Genomic DNA, 16,062 nt, shown 5'->3' on the forward strand with positions numbered 1-16,062 from the left:
AACAAACAGCAGCTGACAGGTATTAGTCACATTGCGGAACGCACTACTGGAAGGCCCTTAGACCCTAGGTGGATGAGTGTGGTATAAGAACCTATAGAAAACAGAAAAGAAAATTCCTTACCCAGAAAATAACTGCAAGCAACAATGATCTATACACACAAAGCCTCTAGAGAATAAGATCAACACATAAATAGATCATGCAGAATAACATGTACAGTGGAACCCTCTTACAGGGACATAAATTTCACACTCTAGGGGTACATCTACACACGGTCATGTACTCCTGCCACATAGCTCAAGGGAATGGACTTTGTGTGGGGAACCAATGTCAGGCTTGTGGGCTGGAATCTTCACCCACTCCCCAGGCATTGAGCAAGGCAGCCCCACAGCCTCTTTGTAGCTGTTATTCCAGTCTCTGGAGTCACTCGGGCTAAGACTCACTTGGACAACAAGTGCAACATTTATGGCACTGGGTCTACCTAAATACAGTCCTAATGGTCAAACCCATCCTTCCCACAGTCTTTCTATGTGCTGAGCTGTACAGAACTTGTGTTAAGCCAAGCTCTGTAGGACGCAGAGTCCCCTTGTGTACCTGCTCCACAATCATCCATCCACTGCATTGACAGCTTCCTTAGTTGCTGCTCAGAGGGCTGAATGTTGCCCTGTAACCACAGTTGCAAGCTGTATATCACTGCACATTGAAATTATTAGTCTCTTCTGTTTTATGTAGGTCCTTATCCCCTGGTATCTAAGTGCCTTTCATTCTACTTTACATGTTGTTTCACTGTGTCTGAAACATGCTCTGCTCTAACTGGTGTGGTGGCAGAGATGAGATGAGACTGTTGCTGTGAGAGCCGTCTCCTCTGCAGATCTCTAAAATATCCTTCTTGGACGCTTCTGCCTCTTTTCTGGCTTATTTCAGACTTTACCTGAAAGCTTCTTTCTCCCTTGCCTATGCTGTACCTTTTTCATTGTTCTCCTTCTCTGCTTAACTTTCCAACAGGAGTTTCAAGATACAACTTGCAGGGAAGATGTATAATGTTGTGTTGATTATGATATGGGCTATTACTTGTAAGGCAGGGTGATTTTACACAGCAGTTTATCCCTTACTAGCTAAGATTGATTTCAATGCAGTTATGAGAGAAGAGTTGCCCTGCTCTCCCAAGAGTGCCTTCTAGTTACATTTCATTGGCTGAAAATATTAATCCCAATTGAAATTAAGGAACAAATTCTGCTCAGGATAATTAGTGATAAATAATGTAGTAACACAGGCACAACTGAGCAGCTGCAGCTAAGGTTTTCACAAACATTGGTGATTGAGTGCTTCAGTTTAGGGAAGCCCAAATTCAGATGCTTCAAGGGTCTTGTCTTTAAAGCACTCTGCAAATCAGGCCACTCTAAGGTGTCCTCTACAATCACGAGTAACTTTTCAAAATTCTGCCCTAGGTTTGCAGATCTCTGGGGATGAACCATGTTAAGATGGGAGAAGTGGTATTTTTGTGGAGGGGAAAGAATTTGGTCTTGAAGGTGCTGCTCAAAAGAAGAGGGAATATTCTAATGAAGAGGAATAAATAGTTATTGTCTCCTTTCCTACAAAAATAGAATCCCTTAGTGATCCCAAAATTAGAAAGCAAAGGAAAGAGGGAGGTATTTGGCCTTCCTTTGAAAAGGAAGTTGAAAGTAACTATATATATAAAAATCTCTCGTTTCTAGGGAAAGTCTCTACCCCCACTTCGAGTTTGTACAGTTATATAACATCTGAACTATCCTCCCCTTCTCCACAGTCACTCACAAATCTCTAGTAGCAGAAGCCAGATGGAGAAAAGGTTCCATCAGGAAAGTTTAACTCAGCTGTGGAGTTGGAGCCAATGGAGGACACAATTCTCTCGCTGAACTCTCCAAAAGCCTTGGAAATCTTACAGTTGTGTCAGATGCTGGTGTGGGGAATGCTAGCATTACAGAGACCGCCCGCCAGGCCCACTCTTCTGCCTTTTTTTTTTTTTCACTGAGTTTAATTTTGGTAGCAGGATTCAGCATTTTTAAGTTGGAAAAAACTGGTACAAGGAGATATTTTAGGAAAACTTTGTCTTGTGAACAAGCTGGAGCCCATCAAACTGAGCTATTAAAAGAAAGACATTTGTATTTTTAGACTGTCCAGCCTGGGGAAGCCAACCTATGTGCCATAACCACTGAGCTGTGACTGCTCCCCAGATTATTATGCAGTGTGTGGTCAAGGATGAGGCGAAGCTTTCCACCGGGGCAGCAGCCCATTCTCCATTCACTCTGGGATACCCTCTGGCAGGCCTGCCCTCATGCACCCCAGCTGTTCCTCTCTCTCTGGTCACATGTACTCCACTGCTCCCCTCTGATCCCCTTTTCACCCCCTCCTCCAGCTGGTCACTTTCATCAACCTCTTACCCTCACCTCAATACTAATGATAGACACTCACCTCCTCTCTGTTGAGATGTCTCATTGCTAGTAATGGTGGGATCCAGCCCGAAGTGCTATGAAGAGAGTTGGGGTCTGGGTTTAAGGCAATCACATTGCCCTTCTTGGAAGACAGAGCACAGTTATTATCAGCTCGCATACAAAGAAATAAAAATCAACGCACACAAACAAAAAGGGCCAACACACCAGCATTTAATTCAAGGGGCAATGAATGTGGTAAGTGGATCAAGCACTGACCTCACTTGGAAAACAAGAGATTGTCTTGAAGCTTCGTGTTAAGCATTCTAAGAAAAACACAATTAAAAAATATCCATCAAAAGGAGCAGAAAATTATCTTAGGGCAAATGGGGTCAATAGGGAAGTATATGTGATTCTGAGTCAAGTATTTGTTACTAGGGTTACTTCGATGGTCGCATAGGCCCTGCCCAAATGATGAAGTAGATACTAACATTTTTGAAAAGGATTTGTGCTCAAAAAATAGTTTTACTTCATTCTGTCTAGAATTATTGAGTTGGTGTGGGACAAGGGACCCACAACAAATGCCGTTTGTTGCCGGGATGGCGTTTTATTTCTTCCTGGCTTCCCTGAGAACAGTGTTTCCCCCCTTCTCTTTCAGTCCTTTATTAAAACAGTGACCGTGTCAGTGGCTCGGTTCATAGTTGCATTCAGGGCACTGAGTAAGTGACTTGAAACTGAGCAAATGACAAGCTGAAAAAGCTAAATGAATGTGTGGAGAATTAAAGGAATCAATGGGAAGTCCCCAGGTGTTCGGTGTGGGGACACAGCCTTAATCCTCAAGCAGCTGCAGAACATCCAGTACTAACCTTCTGAATCTAAAAAGTTGGTGCACCTTAATTGAATGAAGTTAAGATGGATTCCCCGATGGTGGACCAGACTCTCATGCTCACTGCTAAGTGCTTTGAGAGTTCAGTGGAAGTCGTACGGTTACATAACAGACACTAATGGGGCTGAGGAAGGTACAATGTATTTCCGCCTGAGCGGGTCCAAAAATGACAAAGGCTAGGAAAGTGAGGTGCGCTTGTTTCCCTGGCCTGCCGGCAGTTGCTAGCCTGCAAGACAACAAACCAGAGCAGCAGAAAGTTTGATTGTGACACCTCCTTCGAGTCCATGTGGGACTGAGAGAGTGAAAAATGGAAATGTCCCGCCAGTGCCAGCCAGCCCTCCAGGCTAGTGAAGTCCAAGTCTATCTGCAAAGAAAGTGACTCACTCTCTATTGCTACCCACGATTCTATCTGACCTCGGCAGCAACTTGTATTTAATGTAAATTTCACTGCTTGATTGGATTAGAGACAAACACCGGGAGAGCAACGTGCAAATTAAGCACTTTTGATTTCTGAACTCTTGATCTCTTATGGAAAAAAATTCCCATCTGAGAGTAGGCTCTAATTCCCATTAAAGAACCAAGGGAAGCCTGTTAACCCAACAGTGAAAACTATACATTGTAAGCCACCACCAAGGTCATGACATCTTGGGCTTTATTTTCCTGTTTTCTTTGACTTTATTTTCCTGTTTATACATAGTCCGTGTAAACACACAGGGGTTGTCTTGGTTTCAGAAGCTTCCTTGGCTATTTCATTCTTGCTAAGATCCACGTGTATCAATGGAAATCCATGGGACTGCTCCCCCCTCCCCCTCCCCCGCCCACCCACCCACACAAACACACACACACACAGATCTAAAAATAGAGACAGAGAGAGATTTGTGAAATGACACTAGCCATATTTATTGACTGAAGGATCGAGTCAGTGCCAATGAGGAGCTAAAGCCTGTGCCAATAACAAGATGGATATTATTAGGGCGCTGGCACATTTCAAGGACTTTAAATCAGAGACGGGGATTTGAGTTTTCTGAATGTTTTTATGCAAAGGTAAAAAAGCAGCAGCTTCAGCTTCTCTGCTGGGACGAGAGAAAGCTGCACAGAAGCCCCGTTGCTTTGAAAGCTTTTGCAGTGCCTGCAAGTTTTGTTTAAAAACACACACACTGGGATTTGTAACATCATCCATATTTCTCTCGCGCTCGGTAACTTTCGGCTCAACAATTAAGTGCTTGTGCTGCAGACTGAGAAAAGCCACAGAGCTGCCTTGGCCCGGAGCTGGGAGACGTCATGGATTCCTGAGTGTGAAGTTTGCAGGAAAGCCCTCAGTTTGGGAGATGGAGGCGATCCAGGGGTTTCCATGGCACTGGGATAAACAGGAGGAAACAGTGAGGGAATCCCGTTATTTTACAGCATTCAAAGACTATAAACACTCGGAGCAGGGAAGGAAGTGGCCTTTCCCTCTCTAGTAACCCACATCTCAGAGCAGAGAACTGACTTCACTTCAGGAACACACTCAGCCCGGTTCGGATCCCTCTTTGCACCCCCAAAGCCACCAAGGGGAGGCGAGCAACGGGGGGTGCCTCTCTTCGGGCAGCCTGGGTTGAATATGGTTAAAGAAGATTTTTTTTTCCCCACTGCCACTGAGTAATTAAAAAAAAATCCTAATGCAGAGAGAAGCTGCCTGCAGGCTGGTACATTACCACCACATCATGAGGTCTATGGATCAAGGTAGAGTCCTCCCAATTCTATGCTCTCTCGCGCGCTCTCTCTATATTCCTTCAAATATTTCTTTGTAGATCTTTCCTAAGGGCTAGCTGCAATGTTCAGTGTTTGTGTGTTTCTGCTTCAAGAAGGATCTCTAGGTAGGAAGTTTTCCACTGCTAGAACCTCGCCTGGGGAAGGTACAGAAACTTTCAGGCTTGGTTTGAAGCGCTCCGGACGGGCGATCAACATTTATCTGAACAAATCTCCTTTCAAACTCAGCCAGAGGGACTTTCATCATCAGGAGTCTTGCTTACTAACCCCTTGCGTGATTAACCCTTACTTTACCTCTGACAGGCTGGGGGTTCCATGGGTTACGTGCAATTTTTGAAAGAAACAAAATAGTACTTGGGCTGGCTCATGTTTGATGTTGCTTTAATAGCCAATGACCAAGCGGACAGGTTATCGTTCATTTGGATTTCCTTTCCCCTTCATTTTTCTATATTCCTCCTCTCGGTTTCCAGGGTGATGCGCACCGTGTTATCATTAGGTTTAAGTATCGTGTATGCCCAACCTAGAATGTACCTTAAAGCTGATTGAACGCACTTGGCTCCGCTTATGTCCCGTTGGTGCAGGAGCAGACTCTAGGCGATTGGGAGTTGTGATCGCCTCTGAACTGCCAGGTCCCTGGGACCTTTTTGCTAATGAGCGGCGCGTGCTCCCGCAGGGTAGCTTTAAAAACCACAAGCCCACCTCGGAGCACGGGAAAGCGGCGCGGGGGAGGGTTCCCCGGGGGAGCGCAGGAAGGGTTAAGTGAGCCGCGTGGGGGAGGAGTCTGCTTGGTGTCATAAATCTGGGCTGAAGATGGGGTTTGCGCTCGGCGTGGCCGGGCTGTGGGAGAAGAAATTGCAATTTCACTGAGCCCAGCTGAGATTATTCCCTCGCTTCACAAAATAGCCCGGAGGTTTTGAACGTGCCAAGCTCCGCTGGGGCTCGGAGGCGTGTGACCGCCTGGCCGTGGCTGTGTAGACGGCAGAAGGGTTGAATCCGCGTCCCAAGGGGAACCGCAGGGCTAGGCTGTCATTATCCGTGCGGGATATAGGCGAGGGGGCGGGGACGGGTCGATAGGCACAGACGCTGGCGTGGCTTTAGCAGCTGTTTAGAAGACACAGAGCTCTCTAGAAAAGATCATCCCTTCTTTTTGCAAGTACTAGCCACCTGATTCAATACAAAGCTCGGGCAGAGGCTGTTACAAGGGCTAGTCTCCATGGTGATTCTCCTGTGTACGTGTGTATGGGAGAGCGAAGGTGGGTGTGGTATCGGTGTGAGTAATGTAATCCGGATTAGACTAGCAACCCTTGCATGCGGAGCGGTAGCCGCTGAAGCTGCAAAGTGTTGGCAGACAACCAGCGGAGAGGAGCAGACCCTCTGTGAAGGGCTCGGTCTCGGAAAGTTATCTGCTGCCTCGCACAAGGAAGGACCCAGATCTGGAAATGAAGCATGTTCGTTTCCCAGAGACTCTGGGCCCGATCGTGACTTGTCGCGATAACCGCATTCGTGCGGGCCAAGGAACTAGCTGCTCAATAGAAACTAGCGCCAGGTGGTTTATCTAGTCTGAACGTCGCGCCATTTACCCAGTTTCCTGCTGTGGAAGTGCCTCAACCCCCCTCTCAAGCCGTGGCCCGCTTGCTGCAAAATCTCTAGCGCTGGGCAGAGGCCGAACAGCGGACACGGTTGTATTTGGGTGACTCCTTTCTGCGCTCGGCTTTGCAAAGCAGCCGCCAGCACACACGGGCCGAGGGCGAGTCTCCGGAGGAAAGCCGAGCGTGGGCGCCCACCGCTGAAACCTGCGCCCAGGGGGCAGGAATCGGGCTCGAGCGCGGAGTTAGTGGCTCGGTTTAGATGGCCCCGGGTGCTGGTGACGAAACGAGCTCCTTGGGGGAGGGGGAGGGGGGCTCTTTGCCATTGACTAGATCCACTCGCAAGTCCCGCCCTTCTGGGACGGTGCGGATCAGTCCTTCGGAGCCGCCTCGCTCCTCCTCCCGGAGAGGCGCTGGCGGCGGGGCGAGGGGTGTGCCTGCCCCAGCGGCCGGGGAGCGACGCTTGCTCAGCGCGTGCGGCGGCGAGGTGCAGGGCCGGGGAGCCTGAGCTCGGAGCGCGGCTCTGAAGTCACAGCAGAGGGGGAGCCCCTCCCCCGCTGCCTTTCAAAGGCGGGGAGGGGTTGAAGCGCGAGAAGTAGACCTGCTAGATGACAGGTTTCAGAGTAGCAGCCCTGTTAGTCTGTATCCACAAAAAGAACAGGCGTACTTGTGGCACCTTAGAGACTAACACATTTATTTGAGCATAAGCTTTCGTGGGCTACAACCCACTTCTTCGGATGCCAGATGGAGGCCAGCAAACAGCTCTGGTCCCCCTTCTCAAAGGCAAACATGGGGCCGCTTAGATGCTCTGATGCCGATGTATTTTTTTACATGATCACTATTATGCTTTCATCTGTTCCCAGCCTGAGAGCAGGACGTACGGCCAACTCGAAGGACTGGTATGGGAACGCCAGCAGAAGCGGTGCCAGCTGGGGGCACGGCATCAAAGGGCTTTCTTTGGAGGCTTATTGGTGGTGCCTGTTTTTTGTTTTGTTTTCCTTCAGCAGATGTGATGGCCCAGCAGACACCTGCTAAAACACACTCGTTAACACATACACCCTAGGGCCCTGAGCCAAAATTCATTGGAGTCAGTGCAAAGACTCCTATTGACTTCACTGGGCTTTGGAGCAGGCCCTTACCGCCCCCTTTCCGACTGTACCCATAACCCACACTTTCTCCAGCCATAAGTACCTACAGGGCCCTTCCCCTTCTCCTATGCAGTCCTATTGCCCTTACTTCACCCCCAAATGTATCTTCCCCCTCTCCTTTTCTCCATTTGCTTTCCTAGCCTTTTCACCCCCAACATGCTAATATGCTGTAAATATAAAATAACAGGGGCAAATGGAAGGTTTCTTCTTGCTCCTTTGTCTGTTGGCCGGTCACATTGCCACCTGCTTTGTGAAATCAGCTCCTGTGCCCACGTATCTAACAGCCATATGAAGCACTTGGATGGCTGCTAGCAACTTGCCTTGTATTTGTATGCATCTCTTGTAATTTCTCAAGGCTGTCAAAAATCCCAGAGGAAATTCTCTTCTCTCTTCCCCTCAGCTTTGAGCTGGATGTTGTCCATGGAAAGCCAGCAACCCACTGAGGGGAAATAAAAACTTGGGGTTTTCAGATTAAACATGGGAAACTCAGTAAACAAAGCAGCAATATAGTGTATTTACACTTTTTACCCTCAGCTGCTCAAGGAGGGATAAATCTTGAGGCCAACCCCTGCACTCCTCATGCAGACAAAACTCTCACTGAAGCCACTCCCAGTACTGGGGCAGGAGTAGGTGGGAGGAGAGAAGACGGGAGGCTGCTGTTTGGTTGATTCATCCCTGATGTCATAATTCTGCTCTCCATCAACTCCATAGAGTAGTAGCCCAAAGGGAGAAGAGCAGCACTAAGCCACAGTAATAACATGTTTCAGAGGGGTAGCCGTGTTAGCCTGTATCAGCAAAAACAACGAGGAGTCCTTGTGGCACCTTAGATGCATCTGATGAAGTGGGTTTTAGCCCACGAAAACTTATGCCCAAATAAATTTGTTGGTAATAACATGGTGCAAAGTATAAGGAATTTGTGGTGTATACGTCTTTCTATCATGTTACCATAATGCCACAAAATAAGGGTTTGTAAAAGCTAGGTCTGGGTGCAGCCCCCTGTTTGTTCACAGAGCAGGTACAGCATGGGCAATGAAAGTTTTACCTCATTCTTGAACCAGCTCTATGGGTGAGAAGCTACTTCAGCATCCTTGCTCTTTTGATCCATGCTTGGCTGGTGTTGTGAATGGCAACAAGGATGCCAATCATGGTAGTGGTTTTTCATGAGTAGCCATCAGTCCAGTAGGGGTTGGTCAGAGATCACCAAGCCTATTTCACAGACAGGGCCAAACAACCATAAAATGTTAAGGACTTTCAGTCACTGGGCTGAATTCAAGCCAGTGATCATTCCAAACTTCCCCAAAAAACATCCTTACAAAGCACTGGTTGGTAGTTTGAAATGGGATTCACCCTTCTTTCTGTGGTTATGCCCTGAGGAGAAGGGCTGCCAGGAGACTGACCTGGAGCTGAATGTCCTCAAATAGTCATTCATTTTCAAAGTCTTTCCTATAGCAAAGAAATCCCATTCACAGATGTGGACGTGAAGCTGCCATAACCAGAAGGTTCTTTTTATAAGCTTCACTCTTGGGATAGGCCAGGGATAATAATGTCTTAGAGCTTCTTTTTCACTATTGGGTTTTTTTTTTTTACTATATGTACATTCCATTGGTTTGCAGAGCAGACTGTAGAATTTAATGGGAACACGGACGTTATGAGCAATTTTTCCATTGACTTTTCTTGCCAAACCACTTTGAGTCTGAAATTGGGGGGTAATATCTGACTCAAGCTGACCCCAAAAATGAATGCTTGTGCTTGTTTTAAAAGAACATACTAGGAATAACATTCTTTCCCCCTTTTCTTTACTTTACTGAAAAACAAACAAACCCCAAACTAGTCATTTGGAGTCAGGACCCAATGAGCTCACTTTTAAGAGCTTGGATAAAATCCACTTGTAACTTTTAGGCTCCTTATGCATGCCACAGACACCACTGGAACTACCAGTTTTGTTTTGTTTTTGTTTTTGTTTTAAGATTAATAGTATTTCCTCCATTTTTAACTTTGATATGTAAGTGCCGTATCTTTTATATGGTCCTTCTCTACCTTTAATTTTGTTTGTTTGTTTTTTTTAAAGAAAAAGGTTCATATGTATATTGCTGGTCCAGTATTTTTTTTCCTCCTCCAATAAATATAAACTAAAGCTAACCTGTCCTACATAAAAAATAATATAGTCAAAACCTCTTTCAGAAAATTGTCTAAAATTTGCTCGAGCTTGGTATATGTTTTGATCAGTTGCATTTTTCTGTGAAGACACATGCTTTCATACAACCCATGATAGTGTGTAAAGTTCTGGCCTAACACTGAGTAGGCCTGGCAGAATTCAATTTTTATTTTTTAAATAATTTTGATGGTTAATATCAGAGTTTATTTTTAAGCTTTTTATTTTTATCAATTTAAATTGTCATGGTTTGGGGAAATTATGGTGCAGGTCAAACACTAGGGGGGTCAGAGTGGGACGGGATCCTTGGGGTGCAGCCTGGGACTCTGGGACCAGTGTGCCCCCTTAACTCTCCAGCCTGGGCTGTCTCTCACAATGCTTTGCTGCTAGTGACAAGCAGCAAACCCCTCTAGGCACTGTTATCACTCAGTGCAACAGCATGTGGAACCCCATGCCCAGCTAGATTGCATGAATGCTCCCAGAGCCAACCATGAATCACACAGAGAAAGGCACCAGCCATATCCCCCCAGCTCCCAGCCTTGTACCTCAGGAATATACCATCTTGCACTGTTTAAGACCCCTTCTTGAGCAATGCAAGTTTCATCAATGGAAAGTGGACATACACTAGCCACAATTGCCAACTTTCACGTGGTAAATAAGCACCCCGACTTTCACAATAAGCCAAAAATCAAGCTAATCCTATTTCAAAATAAGGCCAAAACAAGCCGGTCCCTAAGAAGGCCAACACTCTATGTGACTAGATCCCTCCGGTGTGCAGTCTGGGACTGTGGCGGGCCTGCTGTGCACCCCTGATTCTCTCCCCCATTTGCTCCTGCTTGCCGGGAGCTGATAAAAAAAAAAAAAAAAGCAACAAGCTACAAGCCAACCAAGCAACAAGCTACAAGCCAAAAACTAGCCAACAAGCAACTCACAAGCCAATTAAGCCAAAACCAAGTCCAATTTCTGCATTTTTTCCACGGGTTTGGCATGTCTGATACCAGTCTTTGTGAACCCGAGCAGATTTACCAAGCACTTCAAGCAAACTCACTGGTAAAGATAAATAGTAAAACGAGTTTATTGATTACAAAAGATAGATTGTAAGTGATAAGCAAAAAGTCAAAATGGTTACCAAAAGAAAAGAAAATATAAGCACACAGTCTCAACCGTAACTCTTATCACACTAGACAGATTTAGATTAAGCAGTGTTCTCACCCCATTGGATCTTACAGTCCTTAATATACAGGTTTGTCTCTTAAACCCAAGCCAGTCTCCTCTGTAGAAATCATCAGTCTTCTCAGCGTCCTTGTTGCTTGCAGCCTAGGTGAGCGGAGGAGAAAAGGCCAAGCATGTGACCACTGTGTTCTGTTTTATACCCTTAGTCCATGTGCTGGAGAATACAAGTCCAGGCAAGTCTGGTGGGCATTGCTGAGTCACCAGGCAAGGTTGAGTGATTCCCCTGGTGTAGCCTTCTGGAAGTGAGTCATTGAATTGTAACTTCCTTGCTGGACAATGGCTGTTGATGGTTGTTTAACACCCGCCCAGGCATTGGTTATCCCCCTGGTTATTGTCTTTGGGGAGTTAGTATCTGGGCACTTCCCAAACCCACAGCATATTTTATTGTATATTGACAATCATACAACAAAATTCTCATAACTTCATATGCATTAATGAAATACATATTTAGATGCAATAGTGGGTTTCAGTGGATCATAACCTTTCCAACGATACCCCACATGGCATGCTTTATATGAAATATCACAATTATATACAAATGATTAATATGGAGGTTATGGGGTGCTCCCCTGAGGTATAGTGTCACACAGACAATAATTATTTAATGACCACATAACGCTGCCTGCAGTGACTCAAGAGCATGAGAACCAACCTCAGGACAGACTGTTAGGAATAAGGGCACAAACCCAAAATTGGTTGTGAGGTCTATACTTAGATTTCACCAACCAATTGTCAAGTGTAAACTCCTCAAGCACTATAACAATCTGAACACAGGGTCATAGACAGTCCCCTTGGGTACTCTGAGTTATGTCACCATCCAGGTAAGCATGCCTTTGTGATAGCTGGTCCCTTACACCAAGAATCACAGCAATATTCAGGTTACTCCCAGTCCCAAAGGACCAGTCACTTACCACGTGTCAATTGCACTTTAGATAATAAATAAATTAATTAATGGAGATATCCTACCTCCTAGAACTGGAAGGGACCTTGAAAGGTCATCGAGTCCAGCCCCCTGCCTTCACTAGCAGGACCAAGTACGTATTTTGCCCCAGATCCCTAAGTGGCCCCCTCAAGGATTGAACTCACAACCCTGGGTTTAGCAGGCCAATGCTCAAACCACTGAGCTATCCCTCCCCAAATCTCACTCCAAAGACAACATTTGTAGCCAATCCTATATTAAGCTCTCAAATAATTTAACTAAGAAAAGGAAATGAGAGTTATTTACATAGGTGCACAAATGTGTTACAATCTTACATTTCAAAAGATAATAGCAGCTTCTATAATCAGCAATCACTATATGTCCTTGAGGGCTAATCCAGGCTGAGCAGCTGGGGATCTCTTGCTTATGCTTAGGCACACCTTGCTCCCCAGAGTCCAAGCAGTATAGAGATAATCAATTCCTTCTTGTTAGGGGTTTTTATTCTCTTCATCCCACAAGCTTTCAGTTGCAAAGCTCAGCTGATGGGACAAGTCCCTTGCATGAGTCATCTTCACGGGGAGGAAGCAGAATAACACCAAAATTATTGTGTCCATTTATCAATGGCACATAGGAAAATTCCAGTTGCAACATTCCACAATTGTCCATCTGGTATCAATGGACCTTTCTTTTTGGGAAGGGAGTAACACCTCCTATTGGAGATCAGCACTTCACACTAGTTAATATCTCTCTCGTGTCTGGTGATTTACACAGTCAGAGAGACTCCCAATACAACTGCTCAAATATTACCTTATAGTATGGGATACAGATGTTATGAGTGAGATTAATGTAGGCAGCAACTCACAAGCAGTCAATAAAGTCTAATGTCTAAACCCTAAACACATTCTTATAATTCTAATACCTATTTTAACAATACTAACACAGAGATGAGCCAAACTGATGCCAGGTGTGTATTTGTCAGTGTTCTCTTGAGACATGGGGATGTTGGCACAAGCTGGCACCTGGTCTAGCATCACAGATAGTAGATGCTGAGATTCAGAAAGTTAAAGCTTTATAACTGTTAAAATACAATTTGTCAACATCACATGTCAAAATATACAAAGTAAACATTCTTAAATCAAACTCTTATAAGTTCTCAGGTAGCATTTTTCTTATTTTGCGTACCGGAACATTTTGATTATTATCAATTATCAATATTTTTCATCAGTTTGTGTGTATGGTGAAATTGATGTTTGCTGACATTTACTGATTTAAAAAAACCCTAATCCTTCCAAGCCTAGATATGAGGTGAAAATTGAACACGATGCCACAGTGAATAATAAACTTAGATCTGCATAAGGATTTCAAATTGAAAAATATTTTCATTATCATTTTAATATCAGTTTGTATGACATTAGAAAATCTGTTTTTACTGCTGTTTCTTCCCTTTATTTCTGGACTCCTGGTCCTGTTGTACACAGGTAGTTGAGTACCAAATACTGTTTCAAGTTTATTAGAGTAAAGCCCTTCCAAAGTCAAGCATTGATTGAGCTATGTGGAAAATTCACCAGTTCCCCAAAATGGCAGTATGCATCACAATGTATTTCCAGTATTTCCTCCATGTAGAGGTTTCTATAGGCATAAATAGCTGAAATTTCTATTAACGCTGAAAGGACAGATCCTGCTTTAAGATCTTGATGCACCTCTCTGGCTCATGAAAATAGCTTTCACAAAAATATGAGGCAACTCTAAGTCACGGGTTCTCAGTCTGAGAGTTATGAACCCCAGTGGGATCATGATCAGGTGCCAGGGATCATGATCACCCTGCTCTTCCAATGCTGGTAAATGAGATTGAGTCCCAACTAAGGTAGTGGAAGATCCTCATATCGACGAGGTGGTCCTGATATGGAAAAGGTTGAGATCCACCACAGCAAACTAATCCATTTATGGTGTTTGGACATTGTGTTCTATAGTTTGGTCTTTGCCTTCATAAATCATTGCAGCTTTAGGTAGAAAATGAATATTGGGAAGTATTTGTCACATTGTATTAGAAGAAGAGGCTGGTTTAAAGTTATTCAAGGGCTGCTAGATGCTGTCTTGGAGTATGTATATTCAGCTGAAGATTCCACAGGCTACCAAGTATGGTAGTTTTATCCTGCATATGTTTAATAATTTGTTGGGTATCTTTCCAGGTATTGAGGTTAGGCTGGGTCCTCTTTGTTCCCCTTTTTTAAAGATAGGTACTATGGTTGCCCTTCTCCTGTCCTCTGAGAACTCACCATTCCTCCATGAGTTCTCTAAGATAATTGCTAACCATTCTAAGATTGCTGCAGCTAGGTCTTTAAGTATCCTAGAATGAATTTCACCAGGCCCTGCCTCAGAACAAATGTATATATTCTTGATGTATAATGCAACACTTCCTCCCTTTTTTCCCTGCCTGCCCTTCATGAATAAGATGTACCCCTCTACTCCAATACTCCAGTTATGAGATTTATCCCACCAAGAGTCTGTGATGCCAGTTAAGCCATGATTTAGCTTATGTATTAATACCTCCAGTTCTTCCCCATACTCATGCATTTGTGTACAGACATCTAGAATATTGAGCAGATTCCCCCACTGATTTTCCTCTTGTTGCTTCTAAGACCCTACTGTAATTTTCCATGTCCCACCCCTCCTCCACCCCCCAACATCTAGCCCTCTGTTATGGTCACATTTTTTAATGCTTACCTGTGGGCTTTCATCACCTGCCCACTTTGAACCTAGTTTAAAGCCCTCTTCACTCGGTTGGCAAATTGGTGCATGAAGATGCTCTTCCCCTTCTTGGCCAAGTAGACCCCATCTCTTCCCACTAGCCCCCCTTCCTGGAACAGCATGCCATCAGATGCAGGTGCCAGACAGGCAATACATCTCCTGGGACATCCTGTCAGGTACCTCCGCTGCCTCTTGGATGTGGCAGCTATAAGCCTTCCAGCTTTGGGGAAAGGTGACTCCTCCTCCACAGCCATTGGGGTCTGCTTCTTACCTCCTGTTGCCAGTACAGTATACCAGTTCTTCATCTCAATGGATGGGGGACCTGGATGGTGTGTGGAGCACTGTCTACTGCCCAAGGTGGCCAGCAGGTTAGATTTTGTCTCATTACTCCCTCTAGACCCCACCCAGGTGTCTTCGTTTATGTTTAAATGGAACGTCCGTGGCCAAGGTTTAAAACAACATGGTTTTCTTGGAAGAAAAAAAACTTCATTTTCTATTTCTCGACAAATGATTTGTTCTCAGAAACATTAAGGCTAAGTTTGACACTTAAATTTTTAATGTATTCATAGGCCAGCTAGAAAGGGGCGGGGATTTAGAATTAGTAAAATTCACTGTTTGTGGTGGTTCAATCCATGCTTTTTCCTTTTTGGGGGGCAGAAGGGCTAATAATGGTGGTGTCAACCACCACCATTGACATCTGTTTCTTGGGTACGCCGGAGTACTAACCTAAGACCACAAGTATTGCAGTTTGAGGTTCTAACTACATTTAAATAATGGTCCCAATGATGGAAGGCTGGTGCTTCCTCAAACACACACTTGACAGCCATTGCATACATTTTTTTAAAATTTCTTCAAATGGAAACTTTTCAGAATAGCTCAGGCTTTCCAAGGCAGCAGCAGCAGCTATCTTTTGAGATGGCAGCAATAGCAGATATAAGTGCTTCAGGATGCCTTCAGAGCCCAAACCCATTGGCAGCAATGCTTTCTGAGGTGGCCTCTTTTTCTAATCCCACTAGCCAAGACCACTAACCTCAGAAACAGGATAGACCCTAAAACTGTAGTACCTATTCTCAGCAGCAGCAGCAGCAGGGCCCCTGACTTCAGTAGTAACATAGATTCTATGAAACCACACCCAGAGACCCAGAGAGAGAGAGAGACGGTCCGTAGAGATTTTGAAGAATTGTCTCAAGCTTGACTACAGAAGCAGCGCTGGATCTTTTTCAAGGTGACTCAGG

At 44.9% G+C, this 16,062-nt stretch overlaps 1 long non-coding RNA gene across 1 annotated transcript; it reads right to left on the bottom strand.

Moving 5' to 3' along the window:
* Positions 1–4,167: 4,167 nt before the first annotated feature.
* LOC135887223 (uncharacterized) lies at positions 4,168–6,843 on the bottom strand. Its single transcript, XR_010561806.1, has 2 exons — positions 6,622–6,843; positions 4,168–4,649 (listed from the first exon to the last, which is right to left on the bottom strand). It is a non-coding gene; the product is annotated as an uncharacterized LOC135887223 (long non-coding RNA).
* Between the last annotated feature and the right edge of the window lie 9,219 nt (positions 6,844–16,062).

Source organism: Emys orbicularis, chromosome 12 (assembly GCF_028017835.1).
Source record: "Emys orbicularis isolate rEmyOrb1 chromosome 12, rEmyOrb1.hap1, whole genome shotgun sequence".
Lineage (NCBI taxonomy): Eukaryota > Metazoa > Chordata > Testudines > Emydidae > Emys > Emys orbicularis.